This window comes from Leptonychotes weddellii, chromosome 4 (genome assembly GCF_054177405.1).
Source record: "Leptonychotes weddellii isolate Sample4059 chromosome 4, ASM5417740v2, whole genome shotgun sequence".
In the NCBI taxonomy this organism is placed as follows: domain Eukaryota; kingdom Metazoa; phylum Chordata; class Mammalia; order Carnivora; family Phocidae; genus Leptonychotes; species Leptonychotes weddellii.
The window spans coordinates 144,441,751-144,458,992 of NC_138372.1; the positions used below are offsets into that span (position 1 = coordinate 144,441,751).

Genomic DNA, 17,242 nt, shown 5'->3' on the forward strand with positions numbered 1-17,242 from the left:
ACCCCTCCAATTCCCCCCCTTCATTCTTCCCCTCCTGCTATCTTCTTCTTCTTCTTCTTTTTTTTTTTCTTAACATATATTGCATTATTTGTTTCAGAGGTACAGATCTGAGATTCAACAGTCTTGCACAATTCACAGCGCTTACTAGAGCACATACCCTCCCCAGTGTCTATACATATGGCAAATTTTACTGAAGGTACACCTGACCTTCCTTGATAGTAGTTATTATGTATTGCAGAAATTCAGAATGAAAAATTTCTTAACCCACTAAGAATATGAACCAGACAGAAAAATTACCCATCGAGTAATAGTAAATAGTTAATGTCAGTGCTAAAAACTGAACACATTTATATTTCAGTTATAAGGGATGCATGCATTTTATTTACAGCATAGCTTCAAGACTTTATGCTGCCCAGAATATGTTCCAGTTGCTACGGGGAGTTCTGTTATCCGTCAATGTGGGGTTTCCTACTTGGCAGCATTATGTATTTGTGATGGCATCTGTGTTTGCTGGTTGTTGCATTTGCAGTGGAACTTGTATTTTGGCCAGTTGAAAAGGGAGAGAAAAAGAAAGCAAATTAAACTTGACTTCTTGGCAGTGAAGCAGTAGCTTCTTGTTACTTGGACCCATATATTCCAAGAACACCAAATGTAACTTCTGTTGTGTGCCATAGTTACTCTTCCTATAACTATGTTTGCATTGTAATAAACTTGCATAATAATATGAAAATCCAAAAGTTAAAAACTAAATATTATGTCTTACTAGTTGACATAGTACTTTTAAGGTGGAATTTTAATATGGGAAATTAGCCTATGTAGAATGATGCCTGTTTTGTTTATTTTGGTCAAAGAAAAATCATCAGCATTATTAATATTATTGTATAAGCTCTTATCTACTTAAAAGAAGTGAAAATCTAAATGAACTGATTAAAGAAGTTCTTCCCTCAATTTTTATAAGATAAACAAAATAGAAAATAAATTTAAACTCATTAATTTCTGAGACTTCTTTTTAAAAACAACTTCCAGTATATATTTTAGAGTCAGCACACATTTAGCTTACAAACCAGTGTTCTAAACCATCTACATCTACCACATAAACCTGTGATATTCAACGTTTATAAAGATTTTCAGGTATCCCAAGAAGTACCTTCTTAGTTTACAAACACAGAAGCACCTTCTTAATATTGATTCTTAATGTAAAACATAAGAATTAACTCCTTAATGTTGACATATTTAATTATATTCATTGTAATTTGTAGCTTTATAGGTTATGTTCATTGTAGTTATGTATTTCATTTTATTTTTTGAATACTGGCAGTCTCTGAGGCGAAGTTTAGATAAATATCTACTAAGTTAACTTAAAACTTTGTGTATACTTCCACTATGTTGCACAATTGTATTCCCTGGTCTGTGGAAGCATATGAAGTGGATGCACTGGGTGTTGCCATTATGTATAAAACAGAAGGCACATGGAGACAAAAATCTAATACTGAGATCTTGCCCTTAAAAAGCTTACAATTTAGTTTGAATGAAAGTTCTATTAGTGTAAACATCAAATAACTGTCTAGTAGGATAATATAAGAGTAATTCTTATTGCCTAGTGATATAATATGTTAGTGTTGTACAGCTTTAGATGAAGATGTCCCTGGAGGTCAAAAGTTCTGTAGACCTTGGGGAGCAGGAAAGACTTAGTTTTGATACTGAAAGTTGGATGATAAACTGAAAGTTTAGATTCAAGGTAGGGGCAACAGTATATGCATCAGTCTTAGAGAAGACAAAATAAGTGAAGGAGAGTAAGAGGTACAGACTTCCAATTATAAAATAAATAAGTCAGAGAGTTGAAAAGTACTACATAAGGAATATAGTCAATAATATTGTAATAACATATGGTGATAGATGGTGACTACACTTATCATGGTAAGCATTGACTAATGTACAGAATTGTTGAATCACTGTTTTGTACACCTGAAACTAAATAACATTGTATGTCAACTGTACTTCAATAATAAAAATTTAAAAAAATTAAAATTAAAATTTGGGGAGTGGAAGAAGAAAAAAAATAGTAAAAGATGAAGAACTAGGGAGATATAACAATTCCAGAGCAATTGCTATTGAATGAATGACATTATATACTATATCTCATTTCATACAGTATCCTAACCTGGTTAGGATGAGAAAGTTGCAACTCAGAAATATAAATAATTTGCCCAGAGTGACCCAGTAAATGGTGGAGCAATGATGATTCATAGCAAGATCTATAATAAAGTTCGTGCTTCTAAGAGGGTGATATAACAAAAGTTAAAGAAGAGCTTTAACAAGGAAGTGCTCTACATTAGATGTGGCAGGCAAAAAGATCTCAGCAAAGATCGCTGGAATTGGAGGGGCCTTGTAGGGCCGGCTCTAGCAGCTTGAAGAGGCAAAGCCATATTCTGTGGAGTTAAGTAGACCTGGTTCTCTTTCACACAAGACTTGTGCTTTATGCTGTTAGTATTATGTCTTACTCATTTTATACTGGTATCCCTAAGGCTTAGCACAGAGTTTTGCCTGCAGTAGGCACCAGACTAAGATTTTGTAAGTACCTGACTAGTGTTGATAGAATCAGGTCAAAAGGGTCTTGATAGAATCAGTCTAAGGCCGTGGTGGATATTGAAGATCCAAAGGGTGATGGCCCTCTGAGGAGTGATCCACAGAAGAACTGATGATTTGAAGATGGTGGTAAATGAAAATAACATGGGCGTTAAATGATGAAAAGCAAAGATGGGTGGTATATGAATCACTGAGTTCTGCTTTTGGAGTCCGAGAAGATTGTGCCTCTGATTTCTCCCTAACTCTGGCTTTTCCTGTTGTAGATGCTGTAAGTCAGTAATGCCACCAAAATTCACAATTTTAGACAAAGTAGGGTCACAGAAGTTCAGGTCTATCTTAAATTGATGATAACTGTAATTTTTAAAAAACTTATTATATAAAATGTATTAATGCTGATAAGTAATTTTTCAGTAGATAAAAAAAATTAGTGTAATTGCACACACTTATGAATTTTTAAATAATCAATGAAAAATGGGCAAAGTATATGAGCAGGTAATTCACAGAAGGAGATATTTGGCAAAATATGGTTCACTAAATATTTATTTAATAAAAAGCAGGCTGTGGTAGGAATCTAAAAGGAGAAACAGCAAGTGGCCTTTGTGTGTCATACTCTGCAGCGTGGACTTTGTCTTGTAGATGATGGGAGTCTACTGAAGTACTGTCCACATTGAAGTAACATTGTCTTATTGGCACTGTAGTTGATGTACTCAAAATAGACTTGAACTGGTGGAGGAAGGAGGTAGGTGAGAAAAAAATGTGCAGATGAGAGAAAATGGGCAGATTAAAGAAATATTAAAACTTAAAAGAAGCTAAGACTTGATGAAATGGGTGTAGATGGAGCTAGAGAGTATTATGCTAAGTGAAATAAGAGAAAGACAAATACCATATGATTTCACTTATATGTGGACTTTAACAAAACAGGTGAACATAGGGGACAAAAAAAAAGAGAAAGGCAAACAAGAAAACAGATTATTTTTTTTAAAGATTTATTTATTTATTTTAGAGAGAGAGAGAGAAAGAGAGCATGGTAGAGGGAGAGAGAAATCCAAGCAGACTCCAGGCTGAGCACAGAGCCCAACATGGAGCTCAATCCTACAACCCTGAGATCATGACATGAGCCAAAACCAAGAGTTGGCCACCTAACTATGCCACCCAGGTGCCCCCAGAAAACACTCTTAACTACAGAGAGCAAACTGAGGGTTGCTGGAGGGGAGGTGGGCAGGAGGATGGGTTTAAATGGGTGATGGGTATTAAGGAGGGCACTTGTGATGTGCACTGGGTGTTGTTAAGGTTTTGGCCATTAGATTTAGTTCTGGTTGATGTTTAAAATAAAGAATACTTTTATTAATTTCACTTAGAGAATTTAGACAGGGATACAGGTGTCATTTAACATTTCCTCTTTATATCAGGTAACAATTTGTGATTTAGAAAGTCTTTATTGTAACATGGTATCATTTTCTCTGTAGATGTTCAGTTAACCATAGGAAATAAAGAAGCTCATTTGAGATACTAGATGTTTTTCTATGTAAAACATTCTAACATTCAGTTCTTAGGGCATATGGAAATGCTCTTTCGGAATGGTATCTAAAATATTTTGAAAAATCCATTTAATAACATGAAAATATATACTGAAAAAATGATCAGTGTCTTCTGCTTTGGCATTGCCACTCACCCAAATTTGATAGAAAGGTGATTCATAGAAATTCTATTTGTGCACTTTTTTTTATTTGTCCACTTTCATATTTGACTTAATTTAGAATATTTTCAAATAGAGGAGACCAAATTAAAAGAAAAAAAAAAAACAGCACCAGTTTGTGGCGCAGATCTAAATGGTAACATTATATGACAAGGTTAATAAAATAGTTTCATTTAATGTTAGGTCTTGATGCAACACTTAAAACACTGCTTTGGTTCAAAGTAAGTTATTAAATTTGGGTAACAAGGAAATGAGTAAAATTATTAGCATTGTAACAAAGCCCAGAAATGAAATATCATTTGGAAAATAGCAAGCTGGTTAAAGGCCAGGAAGGGAAAAAAATAAGAAACACAAATGTTCCATCAGAGCCTTCCTTTGAGAATGAATAAAAGAAGTAAATATATTCCATTTAAATGTTATCTTATAATTATTAGACCTTCATTTCTAAAGAACAAATATCAAAACAGGATCTGGATTTTTATTAAGTGGGAGTATTGTTCCCTTTCCATTTTAAGTATGGGTATGTTTTCTCTTGATATTTCAATCTAGGTCTGTTTCTTTTTGCATTAAAAGTTTAGGTAGACCAATATAAAGGAACAAATTACACCAAAGGGAAACTGGAACATATAGCTTTTAGGACCTGAGTTACCATATATTCAAAAATACCAATCTTCCACTTTTACATAGACCAAAAAGCTTCATACTTTCCTTTCAAAAGTAGCGTGGCAGAAAGCTTTTGTAGGTTAGAACTGCAGAGTAAACAACGTACAAAACTCACATCATGGACAACCTTACTTCTCAATATGGCAAAAATAAAATATGTTGTTTTGCATTCTATAGCGAAGCATTCTATACCAAAAAGCACTATCTTTTTAATAATCTAAATTCCCAATGAACAGAAGATATTAGTAAGAAAGGAATTCAATAGTACTAAAATCCTCTGAACCTGAGATATAGAATCTGACTGTACTTATGGTGAAAGATGAACTCCTTAGCTTAGATGAAGATTTAGCTCTCTCTCCCTATTCCTACCACAGAAAACACCCTTTCTATTCCCCCATCTTCCTGATACAGTTAATACTGCTCTTTTGATCACATTTTTAGTATTTCATATCATTTTGACTATGCAAATGCTATTATAGCTGGTCCAAATATTAAATTATTTTTACTTTCCTGGATAACTTTATGTGTTTTCTATCTGTTCTTTTATTTTCTTGCAATTATTACTAATTTAAGCCCAAACTGTTCCCAGTTGCCCAGTCCTTAACTCAAGCTATTTAGATATGAATTCTGTCAATTCCATCATCCTGAAGAAGTTGTTCTTGAGATCTAAATTCCTAGCATAGTACCATTCATATATATGGTCAGTAATCAATGAATGTTCATTGATGACTGGAATGTTACCCACTGAGCTGCATAAATATATTTCTACAGCTTATTTCTTCTGAGAAAAATTAAAGTTAGGTGGGTTATTTCAAATTTTGCACAATTTGGAGAAACTTCAATTTTCTAATCTGCAAAATGGGAGTAAGAATTTCTACTTCTAAGATTGTTGTGAGGATTAATCATATAAGGACTGTAAGCAGTACTTGGCACGTATGACACACTGAATGGTGATAGGTACTGATTTAAGAAATGGTTGTGCTCCACTACTACTATTAACTACTGTTAGTAATGCTGTGACCACTTGGATCCATATCATGAATTTCCTTAGGGATTTTCAGTGACTTCACATCAAAAGAAAGAGTTGGAGAAAGATTTTCACTATTTCAAAAATTTTCAAGAGAATTCCCTTGACTTTTTTCTGGGGGTGGGGAGGGTCTATTATTTGAAGAGTCTGGGATGTCATTCCTCTTCTCTAAATACTCTGCCTGAGGGGTAATGTAAGTCCTTTCTCAGTGGTTTGGATAATACTGTGTCAAAGCATGTAACTCTAAGACTTAATTTACAACAAAGTTGGTTTTAACTACTTCATATTTATTATTCTCATCTCTTCAATGAATTTATAGGCTTTTATTTATTTATTATTTTATTCTTTTATTTTAATTCCAGTGCAGTTTAACATATAATGTTAAATTAGTTTCAGCTGTACAGTATTGTGATTCAAATGTTCCTTATTATACTCAGTGCTCGTCAAGATAAGTACTCTTAATCTCCTGCATCTACTTCACCCATCCCTCCATCTACCTCCCCTCTGTTTTCTGTAGTTGAGTCTGTTTTTTGGTTTCTCTCTCTCTCTTTTCCTTTGTTTATTTGTTTTGTTTCTTAAATTCCACATATGAGATATCTTCTCCCGTTCAGTAGGTTGTCTTTTAGTTTTGTTGGTTGTTTCCTTCCTTTGCAGAAGCTCTTTATTTTAATGTGGTTAACTTATGTTTTTGTTTCTCTTGCCTCAGGATACGTATCTAGAAAGATGTTGCTGTCACTGATGTCAGAGACATTACTGTCTGTGCTTTCCTCTAGGATTTTTATGGTTTCAGGTCTCACATTTAGATTCTTAATCCATTTTGAGTTTATTTTTGTGTGTGGTGTAAGAAAGTGATCCAGTTTCATCCTTTTGTGTGTAGCTGTCTAGTTTTCCCAACACCATTTGTTGAAGAGAATGTCTTTTTCCCATTGCATATCCTTGCCTCCTTTGTCGAAGATTAGTTGACCATATTATTATGGGTTTATTTTTGGGCTTTCTGTTTTGTTCCATTGATATATGTGTCTGTTTTTGTGCCAGTATCATACTGTTTTGATTACTACAGCTTTGTAATATAACTTAAAATCAGGAGTTGTGATACTCCAGTTTTCCTTTTCTTTTTCAAGACTGCTTTAGCTAGGGTGCCTGGGTGGCTCAGTTGGTTAAGCAACTGCCTTCGGCTCAGGTCATGATCCTGGGGTCCCGGGATCGAGTCCCACATCAGGCTCCCTGCTCAGCGGGGGGTCTGCTTCTCGCTCTGACCCTCTTCCCTCTCGTGCTCTGTGTCTCTCATTCTCTCTCTCTCAAATAAATAAATAAAATCTTTAAAAAAAAAAAAAAGACTACTTTAGCTATTTGGGGTCTTTTGTGGGTCCATACAAATTTTAGGATTGTTTGTTCTAATTCTGTGAAAAATGCTGTTGGTATTTTGATAGGGATTGCATTAAACGTGTAGATTGCTTTGGGTAGTATGGACATTTTACCAGTATTTGTTCTTCTAACCCTTGAGCATGGAATTCCTTTCCATTTCTTTGGGTCATCTCTAATTTCTCTCATCAGTGTTTTATAGTTTTCAGGGTATAGCTTTTTTGCCTTTTTGGTTAAATTTATTCCTATTTTATTATTTTTGGTGTGAATTATAAATAGGATTGGGCTTGGTGTAAGTAAGTTAGGCAGTTGGTCCTGCAGGTGGCCATGTGTTTATGCTGGGGGATGGGGGAGGGGAGTGGCATCTGCCATCTCCTTTGTTCCTGGAGGAGTTCCCCTGTGGACGCTTCTCCTCTGGGACATGCTCTAAAATGGGTAAATAACTCTCGCTCCTGTGTGTCCCAGACATTTTTCAAATTTTTGCTTCTATGCTGTATCTCTTTGGGCTGTTTGTTGTGCTGTCTCTTTAAGGGTGGGGACTTGGCTTCAGATGGCCCTCTAGGTTCTCCAAGAATGGAGCCTGTTGATTTTTAAAATTCCAGACTTTAAGTCCCTAGGTTGTAAGAACCCACAAAATTCAGCCCCTTTGGCTTTCAAAGCCAAATGTTATAGGGATTCATCTTCCCCATGCAGACTCCTGTGTGATATCACACTCCTGTTTCTCTCTCTTCTCTGTGCCCTCTACTCTCTTCCCCCAGTGGGTAGCCAGTGTCTATTTAGCTGCCCACTGAGTTTCTGCCATTCCTACCCTCTTTGATGTGGACTCTTCTCTACCTCTGTGGAGTTTGTTCTGCCAGTCTTCTGGTCATTTTCTGGGTTATTTATCCTGATGTGAATGTTATCTTGTATCCATGTGATAAGGTGAGCTTAGGGTCCACTTACTTTGCCATCTTCCCAGCCTTCTGATTTTATGGGCTTTTAAAATGCTACTGGAAATCATTGCTTTTCATATTTTGTACTTTTTCCTCTGAATATTTTTATAGCATTGAGCATTACGGTTTAATTCAGCACCGTGAATTATAGATGCTTAAATGATATTATTATGTTAAGTCATCTAAATTTCAAGTGAATAAAGAAGAGAAGGAAGAAACTTAATCTCCCACTGGTACCTAAAATTTTGGGGAGCATATAGACTTGATTCTAAAATGTTCCATAGTCATTTGTGCTACTTTCAACTTATTCCTTCATCCCTCCTCAAGATGTTTTCCCCATGAAGTCTTTTCTGGAAATTCTGCTTTATGTTCATTTTGGAAATAACGAATTAAAGCAGGTTGACTCAGGGATGCTACAAAAGAACCCTTCGGCCAGAGAAGAAAAATCTCTAATAGCAGAGTGGTCCCAAGTCAACAGTTCCTAATGAGGCTGTTCTTACCGCTCATTGTGCCTGATATATAGGAATTTCTGATAGTTCACTCAGCATTTTTATTTCCCTGAGAAACACAGAAGGCATTGAAGTTGTCTATTAAAGATGTCTCTATTACATTAGTCGTTTTAGAAACCTCAAGGAAAAAATGACCATCATTGCACATAGAGCCAAACTCAATCTCTCCCTTTCCTAGTTGAGCTAACTTTTTGTTTAAACTTCACATATAGCTGAGAAAATAAGATATTATTTTTAAATTATCAAACATTTGTGTATATTTTTAAATTTGAAATAGCTGGTTTAAATGTGGATTTTTTTAAATTTTGCTAATTAAGAAAATAACGTCAATAATGGATTTTCATTATTACAAAATGATTTATTTTTAACTATTAGTTGTACCAACTATCAAGAGAAAAAGGAATTCAGCTAAAATGTAGAATTGCAACTGATTAGTGAAAACATCAGAAGAAACTCTAGAAGATAATTCTGCCCATTGACTGTGCTTATAGCTGCACAAAGAAGATTGGGATGTGCTGCTGACACCTTGCATTCAAGTTGCTCCGGTCAGATTCATTATTTTTTCCCTTATACCTGTGCTCCTTTTCTTGGTTAATTTATTTACTGTCTTTTTAGTCACCAATGTATAAACTTTGACCTCCTTCCTCTTCTTCACTAAGTTCTGGTCATTAAGTTCTGTGGTTTTACCTCTGAAATGCCTCTTGACTCATTCTTCTCTATTCCCTTTTCATTTTCTGGATTCAGAGCTTTACTAAGCTATTGCGTTATGCTCCTAACGGGTTTTCCAATCTCTCTAGCCACCCAAGGTACCTTAGGAACTTTTGATTGTTTTGCATTTTTCAGGATCAAAATCTAACTTTCTTGGTAGGGCCATTAAGGTCCTTTGCTGCCTCAGTATTGTTGCTAACAGGTAGAGCTAGGGCTTTAGGGTCCCACAGACCTAGATGAAGATTTCATCTTTATCACTTTCTCTGTGATTTGCTCAAACAGGTTTCTTAACTTTACTAAGAATCGTTTCCATGTCAATAAATTGGTCATGATAAGAACAATAATAGTTTACAACTCCTAGAATTTTTGTGAGGATTAAATTCACTATAATCTATTTAAAATGCTTAGTGTGTGATAAGCATTCAGTATGTTAGTTTTCATTTGTATTTCTTATAATTTTAGCCACCATGCCTATTGCTTACTATGCTGAGTTTTCAGATTCCATCCATCTGCTTATGTTTTTCCCTTCCCTATTTGATGAATCCCTAGTTGTTCTCCAAAGCCCTATTTAAATGCCACTTGTTCTGTGAAGATTTCCTTGGCTGAACTGAATTAATCACTCTTCTGAGAGTCACATTGCATATTCATACTAATAATTGGATTCATAACACTATATCATAGGTATTCTTTTGAAAGCCCTTTTCCCTTATCCATTTGAAAATCTTCAAAGGTTGAGACCATATCTAATTCACCCTTATATCCACAGTGCCTCACAGTGTTGAATGCTAGAAAATGCAAACATTTCAACTTGTATCCTAGTTTTAAGTTCTATCTCTCTTGAGTTAGTTGCCCAGACATCTGAATGTCTTTCTCAAAGGTAATTTTAAAAATAGTAAATTGAAAACACATTACTATTTTACAACTGCTACAGAAAGTTTGGAAGATGAAGTAAAAAGTCACCCACAATCATGCTTTTGTCATGTGATTTGTATTATTCTTTTGACATTTTCCCTTCTGATTGTTTTTCTGTGAACATATATTTGCATAGTTGTAATTCTAATGCACATTCAATATTTTGTTCTGCTTGTTTTTTTTTTAAAGCATTGTGTTTTAGGTACTTTATATGCTATTACAGAACATGTATAACCATTAAAAAACTACTTAATTCTTCAAGTGAATATTTAATTATTATTTCTGCTATCCTTCCTCTCCTGTCTTGCTATTATAAACACTGCTATACTAGACAATTTCATGACCGTATCCTTTTGTATATGTTGGATTAATTCCTTGATATACATTCTCCAAAGTGAAATTAATGCTTTAATGATAATTCACTTCAGTCATATACTGTCTAGGATTATAACTATAGCCCTTAAACAAGCCAGTGGTGAAACTGAAAAATGAATGTAGAAGATTAAGGAAAGAAGAGGAGGTATTTTTTTCAGTAAAACTATATACTCCTTAAGGAGAGGTAGCTAGCCTTATAGTTCTTTGCTCTTTCTTCTTATGAGGAAACAATGTTCATTCATTAAATATTTATTGAGCACTTATTTATTGAGCACTGTAAGTACAAAAACATAATGCCTGCCCTCAGAAAGCTTACAGTTGACTGAGAGAGACAGACATTCAAACAGGCCATTAGAATACACAGAAATAAGGACTACAATGGGTATAACGTGTTTGAGCAAATCACACAGGAAGTGATAAAGATGAAATCTGCATCCAGGTCTGTATATTATTATATTAAAGAATATACAGAAAGAGCAACTAAACTCATATTGGAGGGCTCAGAGAATTCATTCAAAAAATTGTGTGCTAGTCACTAAATGTAGAATTCTGAAGTTCAGGGGGCTCTTTGTCTGGTGGAGACTGACACATATTTTAAAAATAGCTACAGTAGATTTAAAATTCCAAATGAAAGATAAAGATTTCAAATGAAATATCTGAAAATCTGTTTTATGATTCAGAGAGGATATAGATGGGATGAAACATTGAAAGAGCATTTATGAGGTACAACAAGAATGGAAGGAGAAGAAAGCCACATTCCCATTTCTACATCTTATTTGCAGCCAGTCCTACATGGGGGAGGTGGGCAGAAATACTTATCCTTGACTGAAGACAAGGGTTGGTAAATATATCAGACTGGACCTTTTAATTTCTAAATCAAGACTGCATTTTTGTGACCCAAGTAAGCATATGACATTCTATTCCAAAAAGAGTTCAGAAGAAATAACAAAGAAGGGACTGCCCAAATTTTTATCCAGGTAAATGCAACATTACCTCCACCTGAGCCAAAAGATAATGAGAGATTCTTTTGATGTTGTACTATGAATCTTCCATATTCAACTTACCAGTTGTCATGGCTATATACATACACAGTCTTAATTTCCTAGACGGTCAGAGACTTGATGTCATATGTCGGTGCTTATTCTTTTTTTTTTTTTTTTTAAAGATTTTATTTATTTGACAGAGCACAAGCAGAGGGAGAGAGAGGGAGAAGCAGGTTCCCTACTGAGCAAGGAGCCCGATATGGGACTCGATCCCAGGACCCTGGGATCATGACCTGGGCCGAAGGCAGCCGCTTAACCGACTGAGCCACCCAGGCGTCCCTGTCGGTGCTTATTCTTTAAGGGCATGTGGCATAGTCAGCTAATTACCTCAAATCCATATGTCCTTTGTTTTGTTCAGAGAACCCCAGGACTTTAGAAGCTGATAAAGCTGCCCAGCTAATGACTACTTTTTCTAGCCTCCCTCACAATGAGGTGTATTGGCCACTGGTATATGATAACTAAATTATGCAACTCTGGGTCACTTCCTTAAAAAAAGGAAGCTGATGGCTTTCATATCTTTTTCCTCTTTGCCACTGGCTGTGACTTGATGAGAATTTGAACAACTGCCTCTGGATATAGAGTTATGAGAGCTATGTGTTATAACAGAGCTGCCTTGCCAACCCTACCTCTGGATTGTTAGGTATAAATTTATATAATTTAAAATACAACAGACATTTTGTATATATGTATAATATAATAATGCTATTTTATTCATTGGGGGAGATTTTCTTATAGTAAATTAGCCTATTCTTTGCTTAATTCAGGAAGAGTAGTGGTGTAAGGCTAGAATATTCCAGGCAAATAAATAGATAAAAGTATAAAAGAGTAGGTGATTCAGGTAAGTACAAGTATTTTGGTGTGGCTAGACTGCAGGCTATATGAGAGAAAGTGGTGAGAGTAGAAGTTGGAAAAATAAGTATTAGCCAAATCATGAGGAAACTTGTATATCACACCACCAAATTTAGATTTTATCCTATTAGCAGTAGGGAACCATTGAAAGTTGTTGAACAGGGGGCATAGTTTAAAGAAAGATCACATTGACAATAGTAGAGAGGATGAACAACTTTTGTCCTGTTGTAGTTTAGGATTGTCTGTGTCTTTAATCCCCTTCTCTAAAGTTGGATAATCAAGGGTAATGTAATCTGGCTTTTCTTCAGTTTAGATGAGCTCATATAATCCTAAACTCCGGGGTTCATTATGAAATCAAAGGAGCAGGAACAACCTTTCCAGAATCCTCTTCCTCATCCTGAGCTGTTATGACTGGGTTGGAAGGCTAGCCCTAGTTGGTGGAGCTACATGCCTTTCCAGCAGTGCTGGTAGCATTCAGAAAATTCTGGGCAATTTCTCCTTTCAGATCCAAGCTAAAATTCACATCCAAACTAAGCTTTTTTAGAGAATTACTTTTCCAGTTGTATTGCTGACAAATCTGTTCTCTGTAGTCATTTCCTCATATTGCACAGCTTTTTTTTTTAATCATGTGCTTGCTGAATCACAACACTTAGTTCCATGCCTTGGGCCCTTGAATCTTTTGGTGTGTACTTCAAGAAGAGCCAATCTAAGTGTCCTTGGTTTTGTTTCCTGTTGTTCCGTCAGCATATTATATGTAGGATAGTAACAACAAAGTGCCTGGTTACTTTTAGTTACTTTTAGGAACTACACTGAGTGCTTTAATGTTCATTAGCCTACAAAATAATATAATTCATATACACAAATAGAAAATACTCCTCCAGCTTGGAAGTTTTTTCTTTACTTAAAGGTAAGCAGGTTGTTATGGAACTTTCTTGCCATTTGCTTTTGTTTTGTTATTCTCAGAAAAGAAAATAGGAAAAATTTTCTGGTGAGCTAAGCCCATTACCCCCAAGGGACTATTCATTCTGCACTACACTAGAGGGAGGGACAGCTAAGCTGAGTGATATCTTGGCTTGCTCTAATCATGTTCATTTGGCTATATTTACAGTCCTGCTCACCCCTCCTTCAAATGGTATATCAAAAGCTTTGGGTATCTAAACCCTTGCCTGTAACAAATTTTCTCAACATGCCTCCTTTGCCTCTTACAGATTTTAAGCAGATGTATTGAATCAGTAAAATGAAGATGTGGTAAATTCCACTTTATTTTGAATAGAAACAATCACCAAAGCTCAAGCAGATTTCTCCTTGGCCCTCTTTTATTTGAGAAAGGCAGAGACAGAGCAAACATAACTGTTAAGAGAAATTTTTTTTAAGACAGCACCTAAGGCAAGGTCACCTGACATCCTATCCTTAGGTCTAAAATGCTGTCCACTGGAAATTGATCTTTATAATGATCCTTAAATACTTAAAAAAAATACTTCCCAAATAATTAAGGAAATATTGATCCATCGGCAAGTATTTATTGACTATCTACTATCAACTAATAACCAAGTAAGCTTAGTATTGTTAACTCTGCTTTAGAGATGAGGAAACTGAGGCACAGTTAGGTTCAAGAATCTGCTCAAGGTCACACATCTAGAAAGTGGTAAAAGAAGGAGTAGTACCAAAGCTCATAGTAGTTTAACTTTCCTCAAGGAGTTGACAGTATAGGTGGGAGAATAAGACTAATACATGAAAAAATTAGGGAATAATTAAACCCAGAACCATGTGGTCAAGACTATGGGTATAATATACAGAGGATAAATAATTAGGCTTCAAACAGAATGTTAGATTTGAACTGGATCTCGAGGATGAAATAGAACTTACATAGACTAGAGGGAAAATGCAGTTCAGCCATGAAGGAATAGTCAGAGCAAATTATTGCAGAGGAGAACTGTAGAATGTAAGTTCAGAGTATTTTCCGTGTTGCATACATTTCACTTTATTCTAGTTCTTCAAGTTCAGTAACCCATCATCATACCCCATTTCCAACTATGTAGATAAATAGATTTTACCAAGAAAGTCTATTTTAGACAGTTAGAGCTGGAATTTCTTATTTGGAATTCAACATGCTTTCTCTACCACCACACTGCATGGAGTATGGGTAATGGGGGTGGGAGGAGGGAGAGCCTATAGTACTGGGTATTCTCAAACTGTCTCCTTTTCAAGTCCTAAGCCGACCCAATTCTGCTTAGCTTCCCAGATTGCAGGGCTGTCAGATGGAAAGGAAAAACAAAGTACATGAAGTTTCTTTTAAGGTGCACATGTGGACTAGTGTTTCTTTTCTTGGCTGTTAGAAGGCACCTTCATCACGGCACAAAGGAATTTTCTTGATACTGTGGGGATTTATTGGTACATGTTATAATGTACCACAGAGGTACTTTTTCCCTCTGCAGAATTATGTGTAATGGGTGACAAAGCAAATACCCAATAGGCTTCTGAGATATGATGTGTGGATCCTGAAAAGAAAGGAGTTTGATGGTTGAAAAGGAAGGAGAAAAAAAAGAACAGGGAGATGAGTTTGCTCTTTTACCTCAACCTTTGTCTTACTATGGAAATGATACTGTTTAAAAAAAAATCCATACTTCACAGACATTAGCTTTTGGCTAGGAGGCAAACACTGTTCTTTTAGAACATGTAGAAGGAAAATGAAGTTTAAGGAAATGCCTGATTCTTAGAGGATTCTTGGAAGGTCATTCAGTGGATGTTCTTAAAATCTACTTGGGAGGTTTGTAAAGACAGGAGTGATACAGTTGTATCTTCTTTGACACTTTTTCACCTGGTTCTGCCTACAATGGATGCAGAGAACTGGATTAGATGATTTCTACTCCAGCCTTGCTGATCTATGGTTATATTCAGGTTGTTTTAACTGAAGGGAATTAGCTTTTAGAGATTTAGAAGTATATAATGGGGACATATTTGAAAGTCTATCTTGTTAAAATGAAATGACACAATTATTAATATAGTTAAAAGATTGGAGGCCTCGGACAACAATTTCAGAAAGAATTCCTGAAGTCTTTGTTAACTGAGAAAGTCATGTCTAAGTAAATTTTATTTCTCTGTAGTAGAGGGATTGCCTTGAGATATTCTGTACTTACACAACTATATAAAAAAAAGAAAAAGGTCTGTCAAGGTGGGCTATGTCCCTTACTGTGTCTCTGTCTTGCTTTTGTATTTTGGGGCATGCATCCCTAAGTAAGTGAGCAACAAATCTTCAGGAGACTGGGGTCTCCTGACAGTATAGATGTTATACCTGAAAGGAGCATTGCATATTTGCATACTATTGCATCATTTATGGGGTCTTTACATTCTCTGATTTTTTTTTTTTTTTTTGGTAGAGAGGGAGAAACAGGGTATAGTGGCAGAAGGAGAGGGGGAGAAAGAATCTTAAGCAAGCTTCACACCCAGCATGAAGCCTGACTTGGGGCCAGATCTCACAACCCTGAGATCATGACCTGAGCTGAAATCAAGAGTCAGACACTCAACCAACTGCACCACCCACCCAGGTGCCCCTCTGATTATCTTTTAAGAGTAGAAATTTCAAGCAAATAGGAAGTTTTTATTCAAAGACTTGCTACTTCCCATATAGATTTCTTGGATTCCATTCATTAAGTAAACACCTATGTGCCAGTAGTAATTCAAAACATTGGAAATACAATAATAAGAGATCAACATGGTCCTTGTCATTAAATATTCATTGTCTGGACTCTCAAGTTCTTAAGAGGATGTCATACCTAATAATATATTAATATAATTAAAAGAAAGTTTCCTTTGTATAAAGCTAGACTGTTCCCAGAATTATTGTAATACTTACAAGAGAAAATTTTGAAATTGGGAAATGTCTCCTTTTCGGTCAAGAATCCATTTTAAAAATCACTGGTAGTTCTAGAAAAATAAGATTTTCCAATTTATTCATAATGTGGTAGAATCAAGTGTACTTTTAGAGATCTGCAACAGCACATTGGTAAGGGAGGCATGCAACAAGAAACCAATTTCAAATTTCGTTTCTTATTTCTGAAATGGTTTTCTGTCATAACTTTGGAAAACCAGCACCATGAATTTTTCAAATTATCCTTAGGCAGCTCTGGCATAATTTATGTTAAGAGGTTTTGGCCTGTTTATGTACCCTGGAATTTGCCAAAATTAGTAATGTGATATTCCGTATTTAGTAAACCTATAGAGCAATAAATAAGGACATATGACTATTGGGGAGTGCTGTTTGTTTAAATTCTTTTTTGTGGCATTCATGAAATGTGGGGGACTTCCAACTCAAATTCTGCAATATTAGGCAGCAAGTTGTACTCTGAACCAAACCAGATGGTGATCAGCTCTATTCCTATTATCAACTCACTATAGCAATGGTTACCAGACCTTACTTGCAACTTTAACATTTGGAACAGATTAACAACAGTTAGACTGAAATGAGAAACCTCCATTTTACTAAAAGTTTCAGAACATATCATGCTGTAAAATCAGAAAGACTAGTAAGAAAAATTATGAGGGAAAGAGTTCACTGTCTACCTTGGTTTCTTCCTGCAGGA

At 35.5% G+C, this 17,242-nt stretch overlaps 1 protein-coding gene across 3 annotated transcripts in view; it reads left to right on the top strand.

Annotated features, from left to right (window-relative positions):
• Positions 1 to 17,242, top strand: part of EMC2 (ER membrane protein complex subunit 2) — a 234,739-nt gene that overhangs the window by 60,892 nt on the left and 156,605 nt on the right. The window contains exon 14 of one of the 3 annotated variants that reach the window (XR_014144343.1): positions 9,151 to 9,494. The exons of the other annotated variants lie outside the window; for them this stretch is intronic. The gene's annotated coding sequence lies outside the window, so the exon portion shown is untranslated. Of the gene's footprint in view, positions 1 to 9,150; positions 9,495 to 17,242 lie in introns of those variants that run through there. 3 annotated transcript variants of the gene reach the window in all.